Here is a 26,244-nt window from a genome sequence, read left to right on the forward strand (position 1 = left end):
GACTGTTTATCATAGTTATGTAAGTTGTTAACATTAGGGGGAACCTGGGTAAAGGGCATACAGGAACTCTGTACTCCCTCTGCAATTTTTCTGTGAATCTAAAACTATTTCAAAATAAAAAATAAAAGAACATAGTGCATTGCAAATAAAAATGCAAATTGATTACAAATACCTTTGAAACTATTTCAAAAGATTCAAGAGTCTATGAAGCTGATGAAAGTATTGAAATATTGCTTAAAAATGCATGAAAAGCCATTGACAAACTAGGTAAAACAGTTAACATTTGGAGAAGAAAAATCAACAAGGATGGTAACAGGATGTGGTTTTCAAAAAACAATGACTTAAATGTCAAGAAATTATGAAAGATCCTTGGAAAAACGAATGGAGCTTTCTAGTATGTTTGCCAAAAAATTTCTACTATAAAATCATACATTAAACGAAAGCTGTTGTATCACGCCACATATCATTTTAGTTTAAAAATTATGCCAAAATAGCCACGTGAAATTTATCTGTGTTCATTCTAAGAATGAATACATAGTTGCAATTATAATCTATGCTCTCTTGAATAAGATAAAATTTTATTTTCATAATTTGTAGCTCTATTTTTTTAGATTAAAAAAAAGCCTCACTTAAATTTTTAGTTCATCTTAAATGGCTTGACTTTGATCTCTTCCAGCTTCAATTATCCTTGTATTATGTGCACTTTCCATCATTAATAGGAGATCCAGAACTCAAACCCAAGTAATCGGCCCCTGCGGCACATGCTGGCATTTCATGCAGTAAGCAATATGCATTCTGCACTGTCCCAAAGAGGGGAGCTCTCTCTGTTTCCATTACCTGATCAAACTTCCTCCAGGTTATCCAAAACAAGTTTCATGACCTCTGTGAGGACAAGGCACCCTGGAATGTTCTATTTTCTATCAGTCTTTATTGAGGATGGGCAACTCCATAAATCAATGGATGACAAAGAAGAGAATGGACATGAACGAACACATGAGCTTCATCAGCCATGTCTGTGTGGCAGCTGTGAAATATCCACTTTTTATCTCCAAGACCCGTCAAACCTGTTAAAGAGGATACTTATTTTTAAATAACCCCACTGATTGTTAACACAAAAACTAAACCACAGCCAATGAAATCATTCAAAGTGTTTGCAGTGTTCAAAATGATGAGCTGTGATATTTAAAGTGAGACTGCAAGAGGCTGGAAAGACTGAAGAAAGGAGATATATAGCATCAGAAAGGAGCCTCCAACATTTGAATCTATCAGTAGCAAACGATATGGACAGAAGACGACTAAGTTACAGTGAAGGGTAGGAGGATGCAAGTGCAGAATGGGTGGAAGAAACTTGGAGAAGCCAAGTGAGAAAACATTCTCCAATGGGCGCCAAAGCAAAGCATTGCTTTAGAGTAAAGTGCATGCATGCATACACACACACACACACACACACACACACACACACGCATAAATACTCCCATATGACTAAGACTCAGATGACATCAGTGGGGTCATTATTAAAATGCAATATGCTAAGTTATCAGCTTGTCTCTGGCCCCAATCACACCTGAGGTTGTTTTGGAGAAAAGCTCTCAGTTTTCAAGAATGAAACAGGGCATGACTCTTTTCTCTAAGCATACATGCTGGCCCATGGGCTCATTCAGATTCATCTTTATCCCGAAATGACCGTCAAAACAATTGAAAATTGGCCAGTCTCCTAGTAACCTATTGTGCTAACAGTTGGAAAGATGCCACACGGGGGCCAAGCCAATGTCAGAAACTTGGGCAGTAGGGAGTGGCTTCCTGATCAGCATATTGCAAAGTCAAAAATTTTGTAGTCCAATCTTTTGCAAAGAGCTGGTCACTTCCTGTTGGCACTAGGTGGGCTAAAATCCTGGTAGGGCCTCTCTCATCCCAACCACAGTGCTTCTGTGAAATTACCAAGGTAAAGAAGGGATGGGTGGGATACACAAAGATAAACTCCAAATGGATGAAAGACCTCAATGTGAGACAGGAATCCATCAAAATCCTAGAGGGGAACATAGGCAACGACCTCTACGACATCGGCCAAAGCAACCTTTTTTATGACACATCTCCACAGGCAAGAGAAACAAAAGATAAAATGAACTTGTGGGACTTCATCAAGATAAAAAGCTTCTGCACAGCCAAGGAAACAGTCAAAAAAATTAAGAGGCAGCCCACGGAATGGAAGAAGATATTTGCAAATGATGCTACAGTTAAAAGACTGGTATCCAAGATCTACAAAGAACTTCTCAAACTCAATACGCGAGAAACAAATAAATCATAAAATGGGCAGAAGATATGAACAGACACTTTTCCAATGATGACATACAAATGGCTAACAGGCACATGAAAAAATGTTCAAAATCATTAGCCATCAGGGAAATTCAAATCAAAACCACACTAAGATACCATCTTACGCCAGTTAGAATGGCAAAAATTGACAAGGCAAGAAACAACAATTGCTGGAGAGGATGTGGAGAAAGGGGATCCCTCCTACATTGTTGGTGGGAATGCAAGTTGGTACAGCCACTTTGGAAAACAGTGTGGAGGTCCCTTAAAAAGTTAAAAATTGAGCTACCCTATGACCCAGCCATTGCACTACTGGGTATTTACCCCAAAGATACAGACGTAGTGAAGAGAAGGGCCATATGCATCCCAATGTTCATAGCAGCATTGTCCACAATAGCCAAAGCGTGGAAGGAACCGGGATGCCCTTCAACAGATGACTGGATTAAGAAGCTGTGGTCCATATACACAATGGAATATTACTCAGCTATCAGAAAGAACGAGTTCTCAACATTTGCTGCAATATGGATGGCACTGGAGGAGATAATGCTAAGTGAAATAAGTCAAGCAGAGAAAGACAATAATCATATGGTTTCTCTCATCTATGGAACATAAGAACTAGGAAGATCGGTAGGGGAAGAAAGGGATAAAGAGAGTGGGGATAATCAGAAAGGGGAATGAAGCATGAGAGACTATGGACTATGAGAAACAAACTGAGGGCCTCAGAGGGGAGGGGGGTAGGGGAATGGGATAGGCTGGTGATGGGTTGTAAGGAGGGCACGTATTGCATGGTGCACTGGGTGTTATATGCAACTAATGAATCATCGAACTTTACATCAGAAACCAGGGATGTACTGTATGGTGACTGACATAATGTAATAAAAAAACATTAAAATAAAAAAAAAAGAAAAAGGGATGGGTGGGAACAGGGTGGGGATAGGGGTGATGGCAGACCCTTTCTTGGTCTAGCCCTCACAATACCTATAGCTTTTGTTAATTCTTCACAGACCTTCTGGAGATTCCTTTTCTCTGGACATCCTGCCTGTGATTCCTCAAATTGCATAGTATATTGGATACCTCAGTGCTCTGCTTCCCCCAGTCCCCCTTCAGGGCTAGCGCTCAGCTGTTAGCCCTCTTTGGGAATCGTCTTAGCTAAAAAGAGCAAGCCTCTTCTTAAGGCAAAATAAAGATCCAGGCTCCTTGCCCCAGTTCAGGACAACTCTGAAGAGTTATTTCAGCTTCTGATTTCCCCATGGGGTTGGCCAAGGCCTCTGTTAAGACTGCATCACAGACCAACTCTGCTCTGCCCAATTGTGTTTTCTTCTCTTCCTTCCCCAGATGTTGATCCCAGCATCACTCCCTTATCAACTAACTATGCACAAATCTCCAACTCCGAGTCTGCTTCCTGGAAGACTCAACTCACAACACATTCCCTTCTCCATTTTACCATCCCCTCCCTGCCTGCCACGACGGCCCTCTTGTCAACCAGTCCTTGGCTCTCTTGCCATTTCTTCTCTACACTGACTTCCCAGGATCACCGATCCTGGGTACTTGGTCGCTGTGGCCTCCAGTTATGGGGGAGAGTCCCCCATCCCTCTAGGCATGATTGGCCACCTCATTCTGCCAAGGGAAGAGAGATCTGGCCTGCTGTCACCATACGTATCCATCCAACGCCAGTGTGAGCTTTGTCTTTCTTGAGACTCAACCCATCCCACAACTCTGAATGTAGCAGTTGCTAGTGTCTGGAGAGGCGTCAGGGTAGAACTAAGGGGCAACTAACCGTATTGCATTCATGAGGATCAGTTCAACGGCGATAGAAGAGAGCAAATAGGGTCAGAGAAACATGTATTCAGTCTCCTTCCAGTGTGAAAACTCTGGGAGTCAGAACGACATATGGACAGGAGGAGAACAGAGCTCAAGAAGCAGGAGAGGCTAGATTGCCACTGAGCAGAGAGGACATAAGGGCAACATGTGACAGAGAGGGGAGGTGAGGACAGCCTCTGGGAGAGAGGGGAAGTGAGGGCAGCCTCTGAGCGGAGATGTAGGGAAGAGAGGGCTGTAGGTGAGTGGTGGGGTAGGGGATGATGCTGGAAGGTCAGTAAGATGAGATGTGGGTTAGGTCATGCGGTTTGGTAACCAAAACCACAAAACAGAGTTTCTTTCTTTCTCCAGTCCCTCCCCCTCAGTCCTCTGAGGAATTCTGCTAGGTGTGGGCAACTCCTCAGAGGCGCCCTAAATACAAAGAACTCCACAGACCTTCCAAACTCAAAACAAGGTGCTTGTTATTGACAGCTTAGGCCAAGATGCCACCTTCTCATGGCACCCAATTGTCGGGGTAACAATAGTCTCAAACAAAAGGCGCTGAGCCCTGTCATTCTCAGTTGTCACTGCTGGAAGCAGAGAGACATCTCACACTCCTCGTGGGGATTAGAGGGCCCTGTGTATTTTTCCTGTGAGCGACACAAAGCCAAGCCCAGCAGCTCTGGCAGCCCCACATCTACAAAGAGCACAGCACCCTAGGCCCAAGGAATCTGCCCACAACCACTCCCACCAAGACCAAGGTACACAGCACCACGGTTTGCTCTTGGGTCTCTCAAGGAATAACCTTGGGATTTTCTTGCTCCTGAGCTTTGAGAGAACTTCTAGAGAAAGAGTGAAATGATGGAGGTCGCCAAGGCTGACAGCCGTCCTAGAAAGGTACAAAGAACAGCTGCTGGAGCTGGGGCCTCGGAGGGCGACAGGACCCAGGCACTGAAGCCACATCTCACTCTGCCCGCGCCAGAAAGCAGGGGTGCCTGGCTTTCACCAGGCCCTCGGCGTGTTGTTTTTGTGGCTATGTGCTTTACAACACTCACTGACGCTGGTGTTCATGAGATCGGCCCACAGTGGATCGTGCGTGCACTAAGGGCCTTGGCTGAGGCTGATACTGTTCTATTAATTAAAAATTAAGGCTCCCTCAAGGAAAACTACTGACCCAGAAACTAAGACAAGCGCAGTGGGGGAAAGAAAAAGCACAATTTCTTCCTCCACTTGTCCATTTCCTATAACAATCCTTCCAAGTGCTTTCTGTGCCCATTGTTTCCACACGAGAGCCCTGTTGGGGATTAAAAACACACAGAAAAGGAGGAAATGAGTAATCTATGCGGAAATGCTCAAATCAATAATTGTAGGCCAGTGGTAATTGCTAAGAATTATTGCAGTCTGAAGATACAAGTGATAACGCCTCACTAAAATGATTTTGTGAAGGCAGTTTCCATGCTACGTAAGGGTGGGGAGGGGGTACCATCTGGAAGCGGGAGAAAGGTTGTCAGAGCACCCAGCAACTTGGAATGTGACCCTTTGCTTTAGCTTTTCTTCCAGGGTAATTTCCTACTTACACAGAGCGAAGCTGGATTAATGGTTCAGGCATAGTTTAGTTTATCAAGTTGGTTTGGTGGTTAGTGGCCTACGACTAGGTAGCCAAGCAGAGCAGTGAACTAACAAGACAAGTCTTATGTGACAGATGATGGCGAGTTAATTTTCCCCACTGACTGGAGCACTTTCCCTGAACTTGACATTCCTTTAGGCTGGCAGAAGTGGGAGCAGGTGGGTGCTGCAGACACTCCCAAAGCCCCCAGGACGGGCTCGCCCATAAGACAGAGGGTGGGGTCTAACTCCCAGGCTCCATCTCACACACACACACACACACACACACACACACACACGGGCAGCCCCCTGTCAATCAAGTGAATTCCTGGAGAGGCCTCGCTCTCTCATCTCAGACGTGCAATAAGACCCTTGGGACTGACTAAACAAAGCCGAATTCCTGAATGAGTGAAAACTTAATGAATGTCCTTCTTTTCCACACGGCTGGCAGGACTGGGGCAGTGATTAGACAAATCAAAATTACTCTCATCTGGTTAAATAGGAAAACGTTTCTCTTTCCTGCCCATGTGTGCAAGGAATGAGACCTCTTGAGTTGGCAAAAAGTAGGTTTCCCAATAGAGTGTTGTTAATAGCTAAACATGCTGATCGTTGCCCACCCCCAGTGGGTGAGTCAAGTAGCTGGGCCAGCTCTCTCCTTTATGCCCTGGCAATATTTCAGGATCTTTAATCAAACATCTGCAAGGTGCTCTGTATATGCCAGGCACTGAGCTGGGAATGAGGGTGCATACCAAGAAGGCCCGAGGTCCTGATTCTGCCACAAGGTAGGTCCATATGCACAAGTGGGACACTCTTGCTGAAGGGGGGCCCAATCGGTTGCCAGGGTAGCCACAGACCACGTGTAGAAGCAGCCATGTTACCTGACGGACCCTGAGGTCAGACTTCTCCTTCCACCAAGTCTTTGCTCACTGCTATAGATCAATGTAGAATGAGTGAGATCGGAGGAGCCTGGGTGCGTCCTCAACTTCTCATTGGGTGTGTGGTCATGAGCAAAATCCCTTACCCTTCCTGAGTCATAAGTTCTTCATCTATAAAAAGAGGGTGAAAAATATCCAGAGTCCTGTACCAGGACAGAGTATGGAAAACTGTTTTTAACACTGTAAGTTCTGTATAACTATAGTTTTATGATCTAGATTCATCACTTAAATAGATCCTGGCATTTAATACATGTCTGGTCCCTGGACAGCACTTTTCATAACATTTTCCACACAGATAAATGCCAAGGGCAGACAGGTTGGGATCTCCATTACAAGGGTTTTGAATATCCCTCTTCTTGCCCCTCTCTTAATCTAAATGGGGCCCATGCTTGCTTCCTCAGATAGCAAGGTAAGTACAGATACTCAAGGTACATTTTCACCTGACATAGCAGAGAGCTGACCTGACAGAGTGAGTTAGTTCAGCTTCTTACATTTTTTTCATCAGTCACAAATATCCCCACCCCCGCCCCTCCCCACCCTAACCCCCCGGCAGCTGCAAAGACATAAAATTACATGCTTTTCGGCTCTTCTGGTATTTTGTTTTATTTTGCTGCTTGTACTTAGGTGCAGCTTAAGATTGTCACATTGTGTGATTTGTTTTCCATTCTCAATGGGGGTTGGTGAGCACAACTCAAAAGAAAAGTATTTGCATTAATAACGCCATGCAAGCGTGGTGGTCTAATATGAGATCTCACACACATGCACAACTTTAAATACCATAAATGATTTCTTAACAATCAGACCATAATTTATACATCCAAATGAATGTTTTCCTTCCAGAAATATCTGAAGGGAAAATTTTTGATGTTGTTTTTAAAATGTTCTGAATAGGACTCATCCAAGAAGACTATTTTTAAGTTTGTCAGTTTGAAAGTACTAATTTGTCTATTAAAATCAGTCACCTTATTTTATTCTTCATCATGTACATCTCTATCTTTTGTTAATATTCAAAATAGTTAACAATTGGTACAGTCAGTGTACCCACCAAATTGGAATCTGGGGTACTTAAACCCCAGTACTACAGATGGAGGACAAATTCCATCTTCAAGAACTCTTGATCTTAGACTACATGGTAAACTGAGATGAACTGGGGCGGGGACAAGATCATTCAGGAAACAAATAGTTCCCAGAGAGAGTTCTTGCTTTCTATCCAGAGAAAAAGCAACCTGAGGGCTTAGGGTCTTTTCAGATATTAAAGATTTATTTAAGCTTATTACCCCCACCCACAATGATATTTTTGCAATGACAGATGATGGCCCTGCTTTTCATAATGTTGATACAAAGATGACTGCTCTCTCATGGGCAGGTCTACCTAACATAAATAGTCACTAAGCAAATTAGCCAAAACCCAAGATGTCCCTTTATTTCTCTAAGTAATTACGTTGGTATAAACTTCATTTAGTGGATCTAGTTGCATTTTGTTCCAGATCACTGTTCCTCACAATTAACCAGTCAGCTCCACACACGTTACTTTGAAAAACAAGTCTATCAAACTCCTCCTGATATTGAGCCAAGGCTCTCTTTTGCCATATCCTTTATCCTCTTTTGCTCAGCCAAAACAATAGACTCACCTATTTGGTGTTTCATATCCCAGACGCTTCTAGGTTTTAAGAATCTATTTCCCATCTAGTACTTAGTTCATTCTTGGCCTTACTCCAAGTTCTTCCTTCAGCTGGTTTGTCTGGAAGTAGGAAGTTTAGGGGCTATTTCAACACAGGATGATGACCAAGATTAAAACAATAATATTATAACCTTGGATCTAACAACATATCAAAATTTTCTTTACCCTTGTTGCTCTTTCTTTGTTGTAAAGTCAACATTAAATAAAGGAGGACTTATCCACAATCCCTAGACAATCTCCTTTTATATGTATTCATGTCACTTTCAATTTTGTATCTCTGTTATTGCATTTTTTTACATCATATAGTAATTATTTGTTCATCTTCCAGAATACGAGTTCCTCAAGGGTAGAGTGGGTGTCTTAGTGATCTTTTGCCCCCTGCCATGTAACATAAGACCTGGCATGTCATATGAACTATAAATATGGGGATGTATATGTGTGTGTTTGAAAGAGAGAAACTTGAGGTGACTGGATGGTACACTTGTTTGAGTGTCCAAGTCTTGGTTTCGGCTCAGGTTATGGTCTTGGTGTGATGTGATCGAGCCCCTACCACAGGCTCAGCATGCAGTCCGCTGAGGTTTCTCTCTTCCTCTCCCTCTGCCCCAAGCCCCTGCACACCCTCTCCCCTTCTGTGTCTCTCAGATAAGTAAATCTTTTTTAAAAAGAGAGAGAGAGAAACTCAAGTCACTGTGGTACTTTTTTTTCATTCATTGATGGTGAACCAACTGGCCTGGCTGACATTTTCATAAAGGAGGTGGCTCATGCCATGAGAGAAGATTAGGTAACCAGGGTTTCTAATCCTACAAGGAGACTACAGTAAAACTCCCAGAATCAAGTTCCTCAGTAATGACTCCTTAACACTATCAGAGACATGTAACCACTAGGAAGATAAGGACTCAAGTACTTATTGCATTCCAGAAGCAATCCCAGCCTTTATTATTATTCTAAGAGCCACATGGAGACTATAAAATACTCAGATTTATACTACAGACAAAATATAAGTTAACTTGTTGGACCATTTTAAAATACAATCCACATGTCCCTGAGGAATTCATTAACTGTTCATGATTAGAGAAGAGACTTCCAGGCACCAAGCCATTCCATCTTCTGTGGGGCCACTTTACTCCCATCTTGTGCCTGGTGACTATTTATCACCCTGCTTGGTCTTATCTTAATCAACATCTTCATAAAGTTGGATTAAACAATTCTTGACATTACCCAACAGTGCTTTCTTCTAAATTATTTAATGATTTCTGTACCTAAAGTCTACTTTTTTCTTTTATTTATGATGATTCCCAAGAGTTCAGACTTTTGTACAAATTTAAAAGTTTGCTCTTAACCCCAAGGCCTAAAGCCTCTAACTTTAGGATTCCTTCTGTTTTGTCTGCCTCTCTGGATTTTTATCCCACTGAATGTCTCCTGAGTAGGAGTAAGAAGCATGCATTCACAGGGATTGAATGGCTGTTTAGAATGCTGCTCTGGTTAGATGTGTCACACTGCTGGGCAAGTGTCACATCCTTGCCTAGTCATGGTCGGATCAAAACTCATCACGGGCCATCTACGCTTTTTCAGCAAAGAGAATATTTCTCTGCTAGTAGCTAGTGCTGCCTTTCTCTTCTTCCTTTTAACCGTCAAACTACATGACATATTCCAAATAACATGTTTCAACCTAATATAGCTGTTGCATTAAAGGGAATTCCATAGAATTAAAAGGGGGAAAGTAGGGGCGCCTGGGTGGCATAGCGTTTGGGCGTCTGCCTTCGGCTCAGGGCGTGATCCCGGCATTGTGGGATCGAGCCCCACATCAGGCTCCTCCGCTATGAGCCTGCTTCTTCCTCTCCCGCTCCCCCTGCTTGTGTTCCCTCTCTCGCTGGCTGTCTCTATCTCTGTTGAATAAATAAATAAAATCTTTAAAAAATAAATAAATAAAAGGGGGAAAGTAGACTGAAAACTAAGAGTAATATATATACCTGGGAATAGAACTCTTGGAAGCTGACTGAACCAATTTTTTTACCTTACTCGGATCCGTGAATAATTTAAAAACACAAAGAGCAGAGTGCTTGGCACATAAAAGGTACTGGATAAATATTTATCCAATGATTGCATGAATACTTCTGCACTTAAAAATAAATTTCCATATTTACTAATTAATTTTCATTAGGGAAAGCATCACACATTTTAAGGGCATAGACCCATGTGGCCAATTCAGAAATGTTTTATTCTATTCTAATAATTACCACTCTCTTGAAATATCAGAATCCCACATGAGTGACTTAAAAGGTCTACAAAGTTCTCTTGATTTCATGTATAATCTCTATACCTGGGCTGACAAATAGAACTTCCTGTAATGTTGGAAATGGACTAGATCTGCACTGTCCCCTACAAAGCCACAAGCCACATGTGGCTACTTAGCCCTTGAAATGTGGCTAGTGCAAATAATCAATTGAATTTTAAATTTTATTTCATTTTAATTAAAATATAAACTTATTAAAATCTAATGTAGTTGTGGCTACTACATTGGAACACTCAACTCTATAAAAAAAAGATCCAAAAAATAAAATTTGAAACATGGGAGAAAAACATTTAAAGGCATTCCTAGACGTCTTCACCATTTTTGCTCTCCTGCAGGGGTGACAGTTTATTCATTTATCTTGACTTCCTCTATTGTGATCATTTTTTAATTTTGTAGCTTTAAGGATGGTTAATGCTGTTCCATCAACCAATTCTTTGCTCTGTGGTTCTTAAACTTGGCCGTGCATCAGCATCACCCCCAGAGATGCGATTCAGCAAGTCTGGGGAGGGGACTGGGCATCTGTGTTTTTTAAGCTCCACAGATGATTCTGATCTGCAGCCAGGCTTGGGAACGACTCCTTTACACCAGAGATCCCAAACCAGCAGCCCTGGGGCCAAATACACCCTCAAAACATATGTTCATCCCACACAGTGTTTTAAAATGTTTTGAATTAGTTGCCAACTTCTACAAATTGTATTTTTTTTTTATCCAAAAAAAAAGTGGAGTTGAGTAAAGGCTGCCCCCTTTGGATATAGAACATAATTTCTTTGGTCCAGTACTACTTGTCTGCCGCATACTGGCCCAGCTTCCAACAGACATTGAGTTTAAGACCCCTTGCTTATCCCATATCTATGTAATATTGCCAAAACAGGCAGAAATTCCTTTATATCAATGCACCATTCCTAGGAGGGAGTACCAACTATTTTATCATGGGGCTGCTCATAATCATCCTGCCAGGCTCAAGGAGATTATCCCACCATCTTGTAAAACCCCAAGTAAGTATGATGGAATTCTCAAAAAGACAATGGGTCCTAACCCAGGACCGTGAAACTAATACTATTCAGGGGAAAATCATTAAATTCAGGGAAACAATGGTCTTACTTTGTATTGCTTATACCCCAAACTCTCTCACATAAGCACCATAAGGCAAGCCATCAAGACTGTCAGTGAGGGCATCTTTGTTATACATTCTTATCTCTATTTTGAAAAAAACCTTTTTCCTCCCATCCTTCATCTAGTTTCCTTTTCAATACATTTGTATTCAGCCATGGTTTCTCAACATTAAAAACAGCTGATCACACTTGTTTATCTTTCTCTCTCTTGAGAATCCCCTATAATAGCTAATAAATGAAAATATGGAAGCCCAAACAATGAGATAAAAGTGGAAGGGCCATTGATGAAAACTAGGTAGAGGAGAGCTAATTAATTTAGAAGGGCAAAGGAAGGCTTAGTTTCAAAGGATTTATGGAAACAATAGATTTTTTTTCCCAGAGAAATGTATGCATGTCAAACATTTTGGAACCAATTTTAGGGGTTTCATGGGTCCCTGAATCCCACCACTGATTCCTAGTAGGAAAAATCATCAACCTGAAATACAACACACTACTTGATAAATACTTACACCAGATACAAAGTATCAAAATGTCAGCCACAGCTTTGCCAAGTGAAACATAATTTTGAATCAAATACTGATTGGGGTTTATTATTAACAAAAGGAAAAGTAGCCTGGCCTACCATTAAGCGTTAAGTAATAGGCAAGGAATAAATAGTCTCACTCACGGGATCATGTTAACCTGTCATCTAGAACGTACAACCGAAGGCACAGTGGATTTCTCAGCATACAATAGATATGTGACATTTGAATTTTTAAACAAATCCTTAGGGACATCCATGACAAGACTGAGACATTTCCTGAAATTGCACACATTGGAAACGTCGCTTGATGCCTTGGCCTGGTCAGTTCCACTAAGTCAGAGCTGACAATTTTGCCCCTTTCTTATCTCCTTGAGTAGCAATTGGTTCCATCACTGAAGTGATAAATTAGGAGTCACCTTAAGGCATAAGCATGCAATATGAAACAATCTTGTTTTCTAATTTGAAATGCCTGTGTTTCCATCCTCATGTATTTCTACATATGACAGGCATCAAAAGTAAAGTGAAGAAGTTGTTTGGTGTCGTTTTCTTTTTTTTCACAAGATGGTTTGCAGTTTTGTTTCAGCCGGTTGAGAATGGTTAGACTGCTTGCATGTCTTGATTTCTCCCCAAGTTATGCAGCAGCTATCTCTCAAAATCTTCATGTGCTGATCCTTCTCCTTTTTGCTTTCTGGAGATGCACTCTCCATCCTGCTCTGGGCTCCTGGGAGGCTGACTGCTGTGAACCACATCACTCGGACTCCCCTAACAACAGGCTTCCACTGATTGGATTCCCTGATGGGAGACCTGAACTAGAGAATTTGAGACAAAAGACGGAACATACTTTGAAGGGCAAGAATGAGAAATAGGGCTGAAAACAGAACTGATGGAAAAGCAAATGTCTGGGTAATCCTTGATGATCTGTTCAGATTTTTAAATGAGGCTTTGAAAAGATGATGAGGATGTCTAAGTCTGTTATCAGCATTGGTTGTTTTGTCTTCTTTGTGTCAGATGATCAAGAGGAAAGATGGCTATTATTCTATCCACCCCAACCTAAGTCTCTCTGTCACTGTCTCTCTCCCAGAAAAAATGCTTGCAGCAAGGTATCTACTAGGTAGGAAAAAATTTAGAAGTTTCTTCGTGGAGAATTTGGTCCTAAAGAAGAGACTTCTGTATTTTTGCCTTTCTTTGTTCTCTGAGATAATGCCTACTGCTCCCACATGATCACTCTACAGCAAAGCCAAAAAACTTGTTTACAAACACAAAGCTCCCAGTCAGCTTTTCTGTGTCCCATTCTTAAATATAAATGAATAGACAGGGATCACCAGGCATTTGAGTGCCTTCAACATGCAAGAAAATTTCTGAAATAAAAAATTTACTGGATGAGATTTGCAATCAATTGGATACCATAGGAGAGAAGATCAGTGCATTTAAAGAGAGGAAAACAGGAACTAACCAAACTAGAAAAACAGAAAAATCAGTAGAATATAAAAAATGAGTAGACTTGGGGTCCTGTATAACAACTGGAAACCTAGGAGAAGAGAGAATATGCTGCAGAAAGAAATATTTGAAGATAAAACGTGATGAAAAATACCAGCTTACAAATTCAAGAATTTCAGTGAAGCCTGAGCAGAATAAGCACAAAGAAACCCATACTAGGCATATTATTGTCCTATTAGTCACATGACTAAAAACCAAAGATGAAAAGAAAATCTTAAAAGCAACCAGAGAAAGAAGACACATTACATATAGGGCACAGTGATGACATGGCACTGAATTCTCAGTCAGAAATGATGAAAGCCATAATACAGAGGATCAACATCTGTAAAGTGCTAAAAGAAAATAAAACCCTATAATTTTGGAGTTCTATATTCAGAAAAAAATGTTCTTCAAAAATGAATGCAAACTAAAGACATCTTTCTGTTAAGCAAAAGCTGAGCGAACTCATCATCAGCATTTCCAAATGATAAGACAGGTCGAAAAAAGTATTCTTGAGGCTGAAGGAAAATGGTACTACATGGAAACTCAGATCTACACAAAGGAACATAGAGTGGAAGTAATGGTTAAAAAAAAAATTGTGGGTAAATATAAATGACTTTTTTTTTATTTCCTTAAAGGATTTTTGACTGTTTAAAGCTAAAATAATAGTACCTGTTCATATAATGGAATATTACTCATAATAAAAAAAGAGGGAGAAAAGAAACAAACTACTGATACAACAAAAGAGTACATACCAAATGATTCGATTTACATCATGTTCTAGGACTGACATACTTAATCTAATGTGAAAAATCAGAAATTTGATTGTCCCAGGAGAGTGGGGTAGGCATAAGGGAATTTTCTACGGTGATGAGAATGTTCTGTGTCCTTTTTTTTTTTTTTTTTTAAGATTTATTTATTTTAGAGAGAGAGAGCATGTGCACAATTGGGGGGAGGGGCAGAGGGAGAGATTCTCAAGCAGACTCCCTGCTGATTGCCGAGCCTGAAGCGGCGGGGAGAGGGGCGTCCTCAATTTCATAACCCTGAGATCATACCCTTAACCGACTCAGGCACCCCCAGAGAATGTTCTGTGCTTGAGAGGGGTTACATGGGCACATGCATATCAAAACTCGTTAAAATATACACTTATGATCTGGGCATTTTTTAAAGATTTATTTATGAGAGAGAGAGTAAGCAAGTGCAGAAGCTGGGGGAGCAGCAGGCAGAGGGAGAAGCAGCCTCCCCGCTAAGCAAGGAGGCTGATGTGGGACTGGATCCCAGGATCCTGGGATCATGATCTGAGCTGAAAGCAGATGCTTAACTAAGCCACAGAGGCACCCCTATGATCTGTGCATTTTACTGTATATAAGTTGTACCTCAAAAATAGACAAAAAATCTGATAAGATTTCATTCAGAATCATGATAAATAAGCTTTTAGCAATATAAAGTGGAAAGTAACTTCTTTAACATGATGAACTAAGTATCTCTCTCAAAAATCTATTGAAAAAAAAAAAGGCCTATTGAAAACATCAACATTTTAGTGCAAAATTCAGAAACATTTTAATCAAAGGCAGCTAGGAGGCAGAGATATCTGCTGATAGCCATATTGGTCAATACTGTATTTGCCATTATGATAAGACAAAAGAATGACAGATACAGCATGACTTTTCACTACACATCCTTTTTAAAAAAAAATTGTTGTTGTTGTTGTTAAGATTTTATGTATTTGAGAGAGAGAACAAGCAATGGAGGGGGAGGGGCAGAGGGAGAGGGAGAAGCAGGCTCCCCACTGAGCAGGAAGCTGGACCAGGGGCTAGGTTTCAGGACCCTGGGATCATGACCTGAGCTGAAGGCAGACACTTAACTGACTGAGCCACCCAGGAGCCCCTGCCACACACCTTTTAATATTTCTTAAAGCATGTGAATATAACATCTATTACAAAATTAAATGAAAATATTAAATGTTGCTGTCTTTGCTAGGGAAAAATAAATGAACTATAATAATTTGAAATGAACATCATCCTTTTCTGACAATATTATCCGTATAAAAAAAATCCATGGGATCAGGGCGCCTGGGTGGTACAGTCGTTAGGCATCCGCCTTCGGCCCAGGGTGTGATCCCAGCATTCTGGGATCGAGCTCCACAACAGGCTCCTCCGCCGGGAGCCTGCTTCTTCCTCTCCCACTCCCTCTGCTTGTGTTCCCTCTCTCGCTGGCTGTCTCTCTCTGTCAAATACATAAATAAATAAATAAATAAATAAATAAATAAATAAATAAATAAATCTTTAAAAAAAAAAAAATCCATGGGGCTCCTGGGTGGAGCATTCCATTAAGTGTCTGCCTTCGGCTCAGGCCATGATCTCAGGGTCCTGGGATAAAGCCCCGCTTTGGGCTTCCTGCTCAGTGGGGAGCCTGCTTCTCCCTCTGCTTGCTGTTTCCCCTGCTCGTGCTCTCTCTGACAAATAGATAAATAAAATCTTTAAAAATTTTTTAATGAATGTCTACAGACAGGTTACTAGATTTCTGGTGTCTCTTCCCTGCATAAGGAAACCAGTTTTATTGGATTAGGGCCCTATTCTTGTGACCTCATTTATCCTTAATCACATCCCTAAAGGTCTTGCCTCCAAATACAGTTATATTGGGGTTTAGGGCTTCAACATACGCATTTTTTTAAAAAGATTTTATTTATTTATTTGACAGAGATAGAGACAGCCAGCGAGAGAGGGAACACAAACAGGGGGAGTGGGAGAGGAAGAAGCAGGCTCCCAGCGGAGGAGCCTGATGTGGGGCTCGATCCCATAACGCCGGGATCACGCCCTGAGCCGAAGGCAGACGCTTAACCGCTGTGCCACCCAGGCGCCCCTCAACATATGCATTTTTGAGGGGAAAAAATTAAGTCCATAACACTAGTTTATTAGTGTTTCAATTATGCATTGTATAAAACCATCCTAAAACTTGTTTTATGGTCTCAATACAATAACAATTCAATATTTCTCATGATTCTACATGTAGCCAACTGGTTCCTTTGCTTCATGTGGTGTTGATAACACTTTTGCCAATTTTTTCACTAGCACAAAACATGGTTTACCATCCTTCTGGACTTCAACTGTAGTTTTCCCACTGCTTTTTCAAGCTTCCGCTAACAGTCTCTTCATTGCCCTGGTCATCTATCTCCGCTATCCAGTCCCAAGGCCACAGCACATGCGTTACCTTGTTCCTAAAGCAGATCCTACTTCTCGGGACCAATTTCTTGTTCAGCTAGTGTTTGTTGTGGAATAAAATACCCTCAAACTTAATGGCTTAAATCAACAACAATTCATCATTTCATGTAATTCTGCGGGTTGGCTAAGCAATTCTCTGCTGCTTTCGCATAGGCTCATTCACACAGCTGCAATCAGCTGGCAGGTCAGCTGGCTGGGTGCTGAACCTAGCTGAGACAGCTGCGTTTCTCTTTTCATATGCTCTTTTATCCTGGGCTTCATTATGGTATGGCGGTCTCAAGGCAGCCTTCCAAGAGTGAAAGCAGAAACCGTATCACTTCATGTACCCTAAGCTCTGAAGCTTGCAAAAGGTCACTTTTGCTACATTCTACCGGGTAAAGCAAACAGCAAAGCCAGCCCAGACACAAGAGGTGGCAAAATGGGCTCCCCCTAGAAGGAGGGGCAAAGAATTTGTTTACCACAGAAAGTTACGCCATGTTCCTAGATGGGAAGACTTAATACTATAAAGATGTCAGTTCCTTCAAATAAATCTGCATGATGTTATATCACCCAAAAATCCCAACAGGGTGTTTCAGGAAACTTGGTTAAATGGTTCCTAAAATTCATACGGATGAGCAAAGGGCTCAGCAATTTTGAGGAAGGACTGGTCTTCACAGATATCAAGACATATTATAAAACTACTCGAGCAGCAGACTATTCGTACAGCAATACAAAAATCGACCAGGGGAAATGCTAACCTCGAGAAAAGGTGTTCATTGCCATTGATTGTGGAAGACGGATACTGATTGCTCACAGATTTTCCCTCTTTCTTGCTAGCAGATTATCCTGTCCCTCCTCCCCCCACATCCAATAACCATGGACTTCAGAAGAGACAGAGTCCTTCTGAAGAGCCACAAAGTGTGCCTCTTGATTAGTTCATGATTGGTTTAGAAAGGAGCATGGGATGAGAATCCAGCCAGAGACATGAGAGTACACTGGGTGGTCTGAAGACAGTTTTATAACTCTTTAAAAGGCACAGGAGGAAAAGCCGGGCCTCTTCACTTCTGCCAGGTTTGGAAACTGTTGTACAAGAGTTGGATCCTTGGAGCTACTGGCCTTTCTGCAACCATGAAAACATCTGAATCAAAAGGCAACACTCTGAGAATTACAGAGAGAAGATGAGGAAAGAGAGAGGACTCTTGATGTCTTTGAGCTATTCATTTAACTTCCCTTGGTACCTCCCTACCCCCGAGTGGTGTGCAGAGCAATGAGCAAGTCATGTGAAGCCCTCGCTATATGCAGCATAAATGGGATGCATCACATCCCACATGGCTTGATGGAGCAATTCACCTTATTTAATAGTGAAAATATTGATGTTAACTAGACTTAGTGTGGTGATCATTTTGCAACTCCAGGCTGTATATTAGATCACCAGAACACTTTCCTCTTATGACTAGAAGTTTGTACTTTTTGAGCAACATCTCTCTATTGCCCCCTCACCCTGGCCCCTGGTAACCATCATTTTTGAGACTTAGCATAAAAACCCCCTTATCCTTGAATATTCTTCAGATATCTACTTCTATTCATAGGAGTTTGGCTTCTAGATTCTGCATATAAGTGATACACAGTATTTGTCTTTCTCTGTCTTACCTCTTCGGCTTAGCATAATGCAAGCAAAATATATTTTTAAGGTACGTATCTCTATTAGAAAATACCCTAATTACAGATTTCACTTTTGGCGGGTTAAAGACTTTGTGATTTCTCTCTCGATTTTTGATAAGTATAAAAGAATTTGCACTTGTGGAGTTTATTTTTTATTATGTTTTAATTTTAAGTTTATTCATGGGTTTTAGTTTTTTGGGTTTTTTTAGTAATCTCTATACCCAATGTGGGGCTTGAACCCACAACCCTGAGATGACAAGTCACATGCTCTTCCAACCAAGCCAGCCAGGCGCCCCTGTACTTGTGGAAAGGTTTAAATTGAGGAGATGCTGAAGAAGTGCATGTGGAGGGGAGAGGTGTGGAGGGGATGAGGTAACTGGGTGACGGACATTAAGGAAGGAACGTGATGTAATGAGCACTGGGTATTACCTAAGACTGATGGATCACAGACCTCTACATCTGAAACTAATAATACATTATATGTTAATTAATTGAATTAAAAAAAAGAGAGACCAATGTCCTGAAACTGCAGTCCCACCCCTTCCTCTATCACCCAGAGGGAGAGGAGAGCATAGACTCAGTTTCCAAAAAATACTTCTTAGCTTTCTGTATCTTTTGTTATCTTCTTTTAAACAAAGATTGGCAGCCATGGGACCAACAGCTTTATCAGTCTGTCTCGTTAGCAGAAAAATAAAACATTGTTTTCCAGGTGCCATGTCTATTAGAAAAGAAACCAACTATTGAAACCCAATCATTCTAGCTCTGTTGATTTAATAGTGATATAAGAAGTTATTCCTAAAACTGAAAAAAATGCTAATAAAGGAGTATAATTCTTTTTAAAAAATTCAATCAATGTAACTCATTGAAAAATAACGTATAATTATCTCAATAGATGCAGAAAAAGTATGATCAAGAAAAAAAATCTCTCTCAACAAACTACAGTTGAACTTTGAACAATGCAGAGGTTAGGCAATGCACCCTCCCATGCATTCAAAAATCCTCATAGAACTTTTGAGTCCCCATAAACTTAACTACTAATAGCCTACTCTTAACCAGAAGTTTTACCAATAAGATACAGTTGATTAACACATTTTGTACATTGTATGTATTATACACTGTATTCTTACAATAAAGTAAGCTAGAGAAAAAATGTTCAGAAAATAACAAGAGAAAATACATTTATAGTACTGTACTGTAGTTAAAAAAAAAATCTGTGTATAAGTGAACTCATGCAGTTCAAACCCATGTTGTTAAAAGGTCGACTGTAGGAAAAGAATTACCTTAACTTCATCAAGAGGACCTTTTTTTAAAAAAATCAGGAACTACATTTTACTTAATAGTGAATTTTGAACACTTGCTTCTTGAGTTGGAATTAAAACAGGAATGATCACTACCACCACTTCCATTCTACATTGTACTTGAGGTACTAGTCAGTGCTATACAGCAAGAAGAATAAAAGAAACAAAAGGTGGGCACCTGGGGGGCTGAGTTTGTTGGGCATCTGCCTTTGGCTCAGGTCACGATCTCGGGGTCCTGGGATTGAGCCTTGCATTGGGCTCCCTGCTCAACAGGGACTCTGCTTCTCCCTCCCTCTCTGCTACTTGCTCTCTCTGTCAAATAATAAATTTTTTAAAAAATTTAAAAAAAGAAACAAAAGGTAGAAGAAAAAGTAAAAAAAACTTTTTTTGGAAAAGAAAAAATAAAGTTGTCATTATTTGCAGGTAGCATGATTATGTATGTAAAAAATCCAAATGAATGTACAAACTATTAGGATTAATAAGCACAGTTACTGGAAACAACCTCAATACGTTTTGTCTCCTTTCAGAGTATATTTTTTCAATAAATGTTTTACCAAACAAAATTTTTTTAAAAAGTGCATGTGGAACTGGAGGTAATTTGAAAGTAAACATAACAGAAATCCAAACCTGTTATGGTGAGAATGGCAACTTTCTTGAACTCAAGAAGGAATGAAATATGCCAATGACAGTAAAACCTGTTTCTCTAAATCTAAGCAGAAAGGTCTCTCATACCAGCAGTTTCTTGCATTCACACACAAACCCAGAAAATTATATAAAACAAAAGCCAATAGTAGCGTGGTAAAGTACAAATTACAAAAAGTCAGAAGTCAATGGAATTGAAGCCATTGACTTTCATGAAAGGAGAACACCTCATTCTGAGCCGTCGGTTGGTGAACAAGTTCGAATAGATGGCCGATAGTTTTTGTCTAAGGTAGAATTGAGCCAAAGTCTGGCACATTTCAATGGACTTGAAGGTGTCAATAAATAGCCAAAGGAAAAATGAGAGAGGTTTAATTTTCTAAATAAACTCTTTAAAAGAATAATTTTAGATTTCCAGAGAAGTTGTGAAGATAGTAGAGAGTTGCCATGTGCCCCACACCCCACCTGGTTTCCTCTTAGTGTGGTATTTTTGTCACAATTAATGACCTAATGTTGATCCATTTCTATTAACTAAAGCTCATATAATATTCAGATTTCCTTAGTTTTTGCCTAATGTTCTTTTTTTGTTTCCAGATCCTGTCCAGGTTACCTCATTCCACTTATTTGTCATGTTTCCTTAGGTTCCTCCTGGGCTGTAACAGTTCTTCAGACTCTCCTTGTTTTGAGGACTTTAACAGTTTTTAGAAGTACTGGTCAGGTACTTTGTAATTGTCTCTCTATTGGGATTTGTTTGATGTTTTTCTCATGATTAGACTGGGATCGTGGGTTTAGGGAAGGGAGGCCACAAAGGTAAAGTGCCATTCTCTTCACATCACATGAAGGGTAGACACTATGAACATGACCTATCCCTGTTAACATTGACTTTGGTCACCTGGCTGAGGTGGTGTTTGGCAGGTTTCTCCATCGCATAGCTAATCTTCCCCGGTCCCTTTGCATTCTGGACTCCTGAAAGGAAGTCACGGCGTGGAACACACATTTACGGAGTGGTGAGTAATGCTGCACTTCTTTGAGGGCGAGGGATTTACATACATTATTTGAAATTGAAAGTTTTATTTTTCATTACCGAATTAAATGGAGATTCTCATTAAATATGGCTGGTTGAATAAGTATTCACGACAAAAATGCTCTGAGAATGAGAGCAGAAGGATTTCTATACAGGTGCAAACCTAGGAGAGTAGGAACGGAAACAATAGCAGTAACATTTTGGACACTGCAAAGTAAAAGGAAAAGTGGTCGATGGATTAGTGGAGCCAAGAAAGCTAATCCTAAACGGGCCAGTGGGTAAAGCAGAGATGTAACCTACTTTACACTGCAAAACCCCCAGGCTCAGAAATGGGTACCAGTTAGCTGTGGAAATAGGCGAGAAGGAGAGATAATGGTAGGGCTAAAAATAGATTGTTTCAAAGTCTTTTTAGAAATTAGCGTCTCCGGGTCTTCTCGTCTGCTCTGAGCAGCCAGCCCCGTAGAAGAGAATAAAACAGAGGGTCTCTGGACTCAGGCACACAAAGCACAAAGAAGGCAGGGGATCGCTTACTGAAAATGGGGGCATCAAAAAAGTTTATGTCCTAAAATTTGTGACATCTTAGCCTTCTTCCTCTCCATTCCTAGAATACTGGAATCTAGGATTATATCCTCCAGCCAAGGCATTAGTAGCGTCATCTCTGGGAAATTCTACCAGCCCAATAGAAAAGAATGAAAAACACAGGAAAGAGAATTTTCTCAAAGAATGACAATGAAGCCCCCACCGCGCCACACATACAGTTTCCAAATAACTTTTTTGACCTCTCTAAACATTAGCAAACTGCAAGGGAGTGCATTCATTTGGTAAAATCCCTCTAAATGGTGAAACAGGGAGTTCAACATATTAAAATAACAAAGGATGTTTATAATTGCCCTAAAGTGGAAACAACCCAAAGGCATAGTCAATGGGTGAATGACAAAATGGGGTACATAAACACACAGAGGAATACTCTTCAGCAATAAAAAAAGGAACAGGCTGCTGATGTGTGCTGCTGCAAAGACGACCTTCAAACACAGCGTGTGAAGTGAAAGAAAGCAGACACAGAGGAGTACATCTTGTACATTCTATTTATATGAAATGTCTAGAAAAAGCAAATGTCTAGAGACAGCAGATTATTGGCTGATTGGGACTAGTTGGGAATGGAGAGGAATTGCAAATGGGTCCATGAGATCTTTTGGGGGTGGTGGAAATGTTCTATAACTGGATTGTAGTGATGGTGGAATGATTCAGTGAAGACACCCAACATCAGTGAATTAGACACTTAAAATGAGTGAATTTAATGATAAAAGAGTGATATCCCAATAAAGCTGTTTAAAAAAAGAAACTCAGAGAAACAAACTATGGAGGGAGAAGAAAAATGAAAAAGTCATTACTGTCCTCAGAGAAATAAGAGATGGCATACAGCCATACAAGAGGAACAAGATAATAATATTAAAAAGAATATTTGGAGGAGAACAACAACACTAGAAAAATTAAATTTGGATGGCGGAAATGAGAAACTGAGTAGAAAAGTGGAGGACATGGTTAGGGAATCCAAAATATAGAGCAAAATGCTGAGTGACTGGACAATAAGAAAGAAAACATAAGAAGCTAGAAGGTTTATCCAGAAGTCCTAACCACTAAATGATAGGAGCTCCAGAAAGAGAAGAAAAGAATGGTGGAGGAAAGTATGAATAAAATAACATAGAAGAATTTTCCAGAGCTGAAGAACATGAGCTTCTTCTCAGAAAGTCCCTTTGGGTATCCAGCTCATTGAATAAAAGACAAAAAACAAAAGCAAACAAAAACCCCAACCAACAATAAAACAACAACAACAACAAAAGACTCATTATCGTGAAATTTTAAACACTGGGAATAAACAGAGGATTCTAACAGCCTCTGGTAGGAATGGAGGGGGTGGGGGAGAGCCAGGGGGGATGGTGAGACAGATAATGAATAGAAGACTGTCAATAAGAATGGCATCAAACTTCTCAAATGGGAGGTAGAAGATAATAGGGCTAGACCCTCAAATTTATTTTTAAGTTATTTTCAAACCAAGAATTCTCTATTTAGCCAAACTCTCTGTCAAGTGAAAGGGTAGAAAAGAGACAATTTAGACATGCAGAGCCTCAAAAATTTACTTCCCAATCGTCTTTCTTAGGAAGCTATTTGAGGATGTGCTCAAGTGTGGATGAATGCAAGACACACACACACACACACACACACACACACACACACACACAAAAGGGCTCAATTTAGAAAAAGGACACTGGGATATGGGGATACATGGGATTGAGGAGACAGGATCCAATGAAGACAAAGAGAATTCCTAGGGTGACAGCAAATGGAAGACCCAACAAAACAGGAACCAAGTGCCCACAGAGGAACCATCCAGACTGGAACAGCAGTGTGAGGTGCTAGGAGGACCCTCTGGGACTGGAGTGGGCGGGTATGGGAGGTGGAAGGCGAAGACATAATTCTTCAAGCACTTAACATGTTTTGTATAAAATTGAATTGAAAGGCATTTTATAGAGCTGTTGAGGATGTGGGAATATTTAGTCAGTTGTTCAAAAAAAATTAAGAAAATGTTTTAAAATGAAGCAATTATTAACTCCAGAGAAAAGTAAGTTATATAAGAAAGGATATGTAATCACCGTTTAAACTACAGGCTCCATACACATGGTCAAAATTATGAAAACACTGAATATAGATTTAATAGACATTTGAGATATAATTTTATTGAGAGGATGATGGAAGGGAAAGGGGAGATAAATGAGCTAAAATTCTTATTACTTCTGTAAATCAACAGGTAAGTCTATTCAGATGAATCGATGGATAGCAGTATATACATATTATTTAGAAATAAATTTAAAAAGTCAGAGAAAATAGTTTAAAAAATTGAAATTGTGTACTTGGTGGATGATGGGATCAGAAGGTGAAGAGAAGGGACTGCTCTTTTGTAAAAATCACTTTTAGTAATATTTTATCTTTTATACTATTCAAACATAACATGCTGATAAAAATAAAAGTTGATCTAATGATAATTATAGTCATTTTATTGGAAGCAAAAAAAAGCATTTTTGAAATTATATAATACCAAAAAATAGGAAACGTCAAATTATAGTATTAATACTCAATTTAATATGCATAAAATTTTATTTAATAATATGAATTAGTACCAAAAAGAAGATATGATTTGGAAAATCCATTTTGCACTTTATGATTTGCTTTGTAGGATTGGATTTTTAAAATTGTGATAATTAATTCATGAAGGGTTGAGGATTTGATTCCTGCTTTCTGAGGTTTATTAATATTTAAAAGTCTGTATTTGAAGCATAAAGAACTTTATCAAATTAAAGAGTGGCAAATCATTCCCCTTTGAAGAAAAACATTATAATTGCATTCAAATTCCTTATCTTTTAAAAAAGAGTAAAGATAGCCTTGATTTTAGGCCTCATTCTATTTACTACCCCAAGAGTTTGCAAATGGAAATTATACCTAAATGATGAATGTAATCCTGATTACTTCTTTCTTCTGGATTAAAAATATGTGCGTACACCCATATTTAAATATTAAGAAATCAACAACAGTTACTGTACCCATCTGCGGTCTGAGCCCAATGATGGAACAGCCTTCCTTGCTTCTATCCTCCTTCCCTCGTACCCTCCCTTCCTTCTTTCCTCCTTCCAAAAGCATTTACTTTGTTACCAGTCCTGGTTGGGGGTTAAGAACATAAAATGTAATAAAATAGAATCTTTTCTACAGGGAAATTACAATCTGGTGCCACCCTCCAAAACGAGCTATAAAACAATATGAAAAGGGAAAGAACAAAGTGTTACGAGAATAGAGAGGAATCAGAATTTGCAGGACGTCTGGACGCAGAATATACCGGGGAAAACTCTCCAAGGAGGACATGTTCTTGCTTTGACTTGGGGGTCAGACAAGCCAAAGGAGAGAGCCTAATGCCCTCAGCAGAGGGAGCAGCAGGCAGAAAGCATCCAAGGTCACAGCAAGACACAGTGAAATGTACAGAGTACCTAGTACCTCTGTCTCCCAAGGTGATTAACTTCTGGTCCCTTGTTGCCCTGACTGCTCATTTCCCTGAAGTCTTCTGCACACACTGGGAGAAGAAGAAGAAGCCTGAGGTTGTTGAGCTTGTACTGGACATGCCAGCCTGGCCAGGGGAGAGGGCAGGGAGGGCTCTATAGAACACGGAATGGCTGTTTCATTTCTAGCACAAAGAAGAGCGCATTGTAAGCACATTTGAATAAAGGAGTGCTCTATGAATAGTACTAAATTTGAAATTCTCGAGCAAAAGGATTTTCTTCAAGTTCCAGACTATTCAGGTTAATGCGAGAAAAGACTTGACAATTTGTGTATGCAAATTGGACATGAGATGTTCTTTCATTTAATGATTATTTATTGGGTGACTGCTATGGGCTGTTGTCAGTGTTCAAGACACTGGAAACAAAAAAAGTTCTTGTGTTTGTGACATATTCTAGGAGCTTCTTTTTATTTATAGTTCATCTTTCTAGATTAAAAAAGAATCATTGCCAGAAATCAACTTAAAAATTCACCAAAGCCAACTTATGGGATTTACTAACAATATCAAAGATACTTCGATGCAAATGTGAGGAGATGATTTTAAAAAATTTATTACAAGAAAATTTAACCATGGCCCTTAGTAATACA

At 40.1% G+C, this 26,244-nt stretch overlaps 1 protein-coding gene across 2 annotated transcripts in view; it reads right to left on the reverse strand.

The window, feature by feature from the left end:
• PDZD2 (PDZ domain containing 2) overlaps positions 1-26,244 on the reverse strand; it is a 379,689-nt gene that overhangs the window by 353,056 nt on the left and 389 nt on the right. The window lies entirely within an intron of this gene.

The sequence above is a fragment of the Ursus americanus genome, chromosome 15 (assembly GCF_024610735.1).
Source record: "Ursus americanus isolate L20-20 chromosome 15, mUrsAme1.1.p, whole genome shotgun sequence".
In the NCBI taxonomy this organism is placed as follows: Eukaryota; Metazoa; Chordata; class Mammalia; order Carnivora; family Ursidae; genus Ursus; species Ursus americanus.